Source organism: Choloepus didactylus, chromosome 27 (genome assembly GCF_015220235.1).
Source record: "Choloepus didactylus isolate mChoDid1 chromosome 27, mChoDid1.pri, whole genome shotgun sequence".
NCBI classification, from domain to species: domain Eukaryota; kingdom Metazoa; phylum Chordata; class Mammalia; order Pilosa; family Megalonychidae; genus Choloepus; species Choloepus didactylus.
Window position 1 is genome coordinate 8690408 of NC_051333.1, and position 6000 is coordinate 8696407.

Here is a 6000-nt window from a genome sequence, read left to right on the forward strand (position 1 = left end):
ATGTGTGCATTTATGTATGTATGTGTTCATTCTTTGCAACATTCTTTATAAATAAGAGGAAACTTCAAATGATACAAGTGTTAATCAATAGGGGAATAAAAAAAAGACAACATGGTAATCCATACAATGAAATCGTAAATTATAAGAGAATGCCAAAAATCTCTAAAAACCAGTGCTGACATATCACTAAGATAGGTTGTTAATGAAAAAAAGAAAGGTAAATAGCAGCGTTAACTTTTTACTCTTCAAGTAAAAAAAGCAGGAAAATAGTTGAAATTTGTTTGTATATGCGTATAAAAAATTCTGGATGCATATATAAGAAACCAACAACACTACAGGAGACATTTAACTCTGTTTGGGGGCAGACCATGTGAATGTATTACCCTTTATAAAGTTTTAAAATGTTTAAAAATCTCCACCTAAAATTTTCATGTGGAAACTTTTGTATGTATACATAAAACTCTCATTGTATTATATAGATTTCACACAAACTATATTTAAAATTATGCTAGTTTTCAAATTGATATACACATAATGTTTCAATTGATAACTTTTAATATTGCATTTAAAAAGTTTTAGCTATTCATCAGTAATTGTAGAAATCAAATTATTTCATGGAATCCAAATATCCCATGCCTTAAATTGTCTTTTTTATTTCCTTCAAGAGTCTGTATTCATCTCCAGAGGAAATAAAAATTGCAAAAATTACATTCTTTAAAATCAGGTTCAAATATTAATATGCTGTTATATCAAGTAATACATTTTATGCCACATTGGAAATTTAAAAGGTTATATAAAATCCCCAAAATTTGAATAAAATTTATTATTTCTGGTCATAGTAAAGAAACAAACAATAGAGAAATGGACAAATGATATGGATACTGAATTAGGAAAGAAGAAAACACAGGTGTCCTATAAGTATAGTAAATAAGAATTTTCAAACTCACTAATGATTATGGAAATACACATTAAAGTCATAATGAGATATCATTTTCACCCACAGTACTGATGGAAATAAGAAAATCTGACAAAATCAAGTGTAAATGAGGATGTGGAGCAACGGACACTCAAACTGGTAGTAGAGGTGGGAATTGCCACTACCACTTTGGAGATTTTCTTGGCTATATCTAGAAAACTTCAAAATACATATACTAATTGCATCAGCAGTTCCACTCCCATGTATACACCTTAGACAAAGTCTCTTAGGTACGTACAAAGAAATGCATAGAAACAGGTCATTGTATTGTTATTTACTGTAGAGAAAAAGTGGAAACAAACTAAATATCCAACATCAAAAGAATAGACAAATCTATTCTAGCATTATCAGTTAACAAACACGACAGAGCAATTAGCATGGATTAATTAGAACCACATGTTAACCATGGCTAAATAGAAAAAACTTAATATTGAAAATAAAATTGCGTAAGTGATGGTACTGAATGATACTAAACAAGAATTTAAAAATACATTAAAAATTACAAATAGTACAGGAGAATTAAGGCCAGTTTCTGGATAATGGTTACAGCTGAGAGAGGCTGGATGCACTCCGGAGGGTTTTTGTGTTAGACTTCAATTTTATTTCAAATATTTTATTGTATCTATTGTATATATTCTATGTATAAAACTATTTGTTTAAGGATATTATCAATTCTGCAGAAGCAAGTTTAATCTTGTTTTTCTTCTGCCCTCATTAAAGATGGCGCAGATGCCCTGTTGACTGCCCATTACCAGCATGGCTACCAGAAGTTCTGAAAGCTCATGTCTTCATTTGCGAGGGCATCTATAACAAACAGCATAGTCTGGATGGCTTAAGCAATGGGAATTTATCTCAGGGTTTGGGAGGCTGGAAGTGTGAAATCCAGGTGTTGGCAGCATCATGCCTTCTCTGAAGTCTGTAGCATTTTGGTGGTGGTTTGATGGCCAACCATATCTCAGTGTCCATCTCCATCAACCATCCATCTTTCCCCTTCTGCCCCCTACCCACTGCGTCCAAATTTCCCCTGCTTACCGGGGCTGCAGTCATACTGGACGAAAGCCCACCCTGATTCAGTTTTGGTCTCACCAAAAATTCAAAGATCCTATTTACAAATGGTTCATACCCCCAGACTGGGGTTTAGGACTCTGACATGACATTCCAAGCCCCCCTGTGGAGGTTTCTTATTTCAGATGGAGCTAGAGAAGTAGAGAAACTCCAGCTAAGGGGATTCTTGCATTTTCTCCTTCTTCCTCTGCTGCTTTCCGGGATTAGGCCTTTTATTCTTCCAACGGCACTGACCAGCTGAGTTTCAGGAGTCCCAATTTAGAGAAAGCAGGAGGCAGGGAGGGTCGCTAGGACAGCTCCTGGCTGCTCTGTGTTATTCCGGACACTGCCCCAGTCACCCGGGGAAGGCTATGTCTGTTCTAGAACCCAGGAAGAGAAGTTGGGTCCTCCCCTTGGAGAAAGAGGAAACTTTGCCTTGTGTTAAGCATAAACTTAATTTTATTCCCAGATGCCTTCCCAAAGATGTGCAACTTGGGAAATTCAAATCACTTCTCTGACACCCAATTTGTTGAATCATTGAAGTGAACAATTCCGAGGCATTTAGCACATTCACCGCCCCTTTCTAGTCCCCAAACATTTTCATCACCCCAAAAGAAACCCATACTGGTTAAGCAGTCACTCCCCATCCCCCCGCCCCGTCTTCCCCTGGCAACCACCAATCAACTGTCTCTGTTCTGGACAGTTCATAAAAGTGGAATCGTACACTCTGGGGTCTTTTGTGTCTGGCCGCTTTCACTTACCATGAGGTCATCGAGATTCACCCACGTTGTAGGACTTATCAGTGCTTCATTCCATTTGTTAAAAAACTTTTTATTGTAGTAACTTATATACAACTCAAACTTTAACCATTGTAACCACTTGCAAGTGTACAGTTCAGTAGCATTAATTACATTCACAATGTTGTGCTATCATCACTAATATCCATTACCCCAATGTTTTCATCACCTGAAAAAGAAACTCTGCACCCAGTAAGCATTAACCCCCTCTCCATGACCCCTGGCCCCTGGTAACCTGTAGTCTACTATCTGTCTCTATGAAATTTGCTTCTTTTAGGTATTTCATGTAAGCGAGATCATTTTATGGCTGAATAACAGGGGTGCCTCTTATAAATAAATCTGATTTGTAAATAAATCCCCCAATCTGACTGTCTTTGTACAGTCTAATTGGATAGTATAATGTGTGTGTAATTAATGATATATTTTTATTTATTTCTAGCATGTATTTTGGGTTTTCTAGTCAATCAGCTTATTTTTTGATTCCCTATTTTCCCTTTCTTGCTTTATTTTAAGTTTGACAAGGATGTTTTTCTTGTTCAATATTTTTCTCTTAACTGGTTTTGAAGTTATACAGTTTTTTGATGATGATCCTCAAAATTTTAACATGCCCCTTAAACTTCAGTTCTAAAGTTAATATTTTTATCTTTTCTGATCAATAGAAAAACTTTAGGAAATTATACTCCCAATTAACTTCCTCCCAGATAGAATACTATTGTCCAGGATTTTGCTTGTATTTAACCTACAGTGTAGAATGCCGTATTATATAGTCATTGTTTATATTTTGAAACATGTGCCATTTTCTTTTCTTACCATTCTTTATATCCTTCTGGAATTATTTGCCACCATCATGTCATATTTTTAATATTTATTTAGTGGGGATTTTCTGAGGAAAATTGTCTATTTTTCTCTCAGTTTTGTTTGGAAAATATCTTTTGTCACCATTCTTGAAAATTTATTTGATTGCAAATTCAGTTCTTGGTGGACAGTTATTTTTGTATCAGTATTTATTAACACTTAAATAATAACAGATATCATTTAGCACTTTTCTGGTACCTAACATTGCATTAAGTGTCAGCTTTTGGTGTATCTGTTCCTTTTGGTTAGAGATAAGTAGTTATTTCCTCTGGCTGCTTTTTCTCCTTGAACTTCCGTGTTCTTGCAAGTTCTCTGTGATGTATCTAGATGTGGGTATTTCTCTACCATTCTCTCTACCATCTTCTCTTTATTTTTTTCTACCTTCTTCTTGCAGAATTCTGATTAAATATATGTATGTTCTTTGCTCTCTAAGCTAAGGACAAGGTGTATGCTTAGCTTTTCCTTTATATACTCCATTTCCTTTAATTTCTCAAACTGCATTTGGAATGATTTCTTCAAATCTACCTTCTAGTCACTAATTCTTTCTTCAGGTTTTTTCCCAATATGTTGTTTAGTCCCTCTATTGAGCTTTTAATGTCATTTCACTCTTCAAAAAATAGAATTAGTTCAGGATTAATAAGCATAATATTCCTATAACTGGTGAAGAAAGTGCTCCCCTCTTCTACTTTGTAAATTTTTATTTCCAACGAAGTTGTACCAAGTCACACACCTACCAAGCTGTACATATCTGTGTTTTCCTTTGAGACCACCTCTCTCTCTCTCTTTTTTTTTGTATTTCTGTCTCTTTCCCCTCCCTTTCCTCTGTGTATTTCTTGATCTTTCTCATTGTTTTGTCTATTTTCAGCATAACTGAAATTATGTACACACTAGTGCCAGATGGAAAAGTGTAGATATTCTGTAAATCTCAGCCGAATGAGGAAATAAATGGCAGCACTTAGGAGGCAACAGCACTGAGATGAACCTGGGCTGAAATCTGAATTCAGCTTCAATGTCCAGTCAAGCCTAAGAGGAAGACATATATGAACTGGGCTGGATTCTAATGCAGAGAAAAGAAGGATACATGGGCATGACTCTTGCCTCCAAATCTCTGAAGAAATGTACCAGGAAAAAGTCTAGATCTGTGTGTTCAAAAAGAAGTCCAAGGGCTATGGCACCGAAAGGGGAGATTTAATCAACGCAAATCTCTAGGGTGGCGTGGCTGACACTGTGCCAATATGGTTTAATCCATCCATTTCCACCGGTAAAGCCTGATAGAACCCAGTCCCTAGACACAAGTGCTCTCCCCCAAGGTAGTGAGCTTTCCATCAGTGGACGCAGTCAAGCAGAGTTTGCACAACCAGTTGCCAGAGAAGCAAGGATACTTAGTCCCCCAAGGTTGTCTTTAAAATTTGGAGTGTGTATATCCATTCGTTAGGGGAAGGCACTTACACTCTTCACGTTCTCTAGTCGGTTTTAAAAACCAATCCTCAAAGTTTTAAAAGCCATTGCTCTAGTGGGAAGGAACGTGGAGCTATATATTCTTGAAAAAATATTAACTATAAAATGTTGGCTATTGTTAGACTTATTGCTATTGTCATAGGAAAAGAAATCCCAATTTTCAAAAACAGTTTGTTAAATCAGCGACTCACCTCTGCGTGGGTAACGACTGGAGACTTCTCTCACTCTCCCGTTCATACGGTGGCAGCTGCGGCAGCAGTGGGGGTCTCCCCACCCCAAACTTGTTTCAGATGTCGACCAAAGACGCCACCCACACACACACATCAAGAGGATATATGAAAAGGTTTACCACTCACAGAAACAAGCTTTCTGGGGATAGCAGGGTGTTTCCTGCTTGAGAACAAGGAAGAGACACTGGCTTGGGATTTTTATGGTTAGTAGGGGTTGGGCCTGGAGGGAGGGTTCTTACTGGCAGACCAGACTGGCAACTTGAGTGGTTTGAACCTCCCCGGGGCCAAAGGAGGCGGGGCACCAGCAGCTTTCAGCTTCCCCAGATGTGGGGCCCAAGGGGAAGGAGGAGGGATGGGACTTAAGGGCTGTCATCAGGCAAACATCAAGAAATGGGTTCACACTTACATAGACTGCCACTTTCCAACCCTTGTCAAGATGGAGATTTGCTATAAGCATGATGACTGAGTTAATAGCTCATCTGCAGGTTTGCACTTTGCCCCCAGAAGGGATGAATGTATGCATGTGGTTAATTATTAAAGGAGAGCTTAGCTTCTTTTTGAGTGTTTGGCTACAGGTGGGCTGAAAGAAACTATTTTGAATCTCATGGATTACCCTGGAAAACCATGGTGACATCTTGAA

General features: G+C 37.6%; 1 protein-coding gene across 3 annotated transcripts in view; it reads right to left on the reverse strand.

Annotated features, from left to right (window-relative positions):
- The window catches only part of LOC119521770 (caspase recruitment domain-containing protein 8-like), a 57140-nt gene extending 51140 nt beyond the window's left edge, over positions 1-6000 (reverse strand). For 2 of the 3 annotated variants that reach the window (XM_037820419.1, XM_037820418.1), the window contains exon 1: positions 5322-5749. The gene's annotated coding sequence lies outside the window, so the exon portion shown is untranslated. The other variant, XM_037820417.1, reaches the window with a different exon arrangement.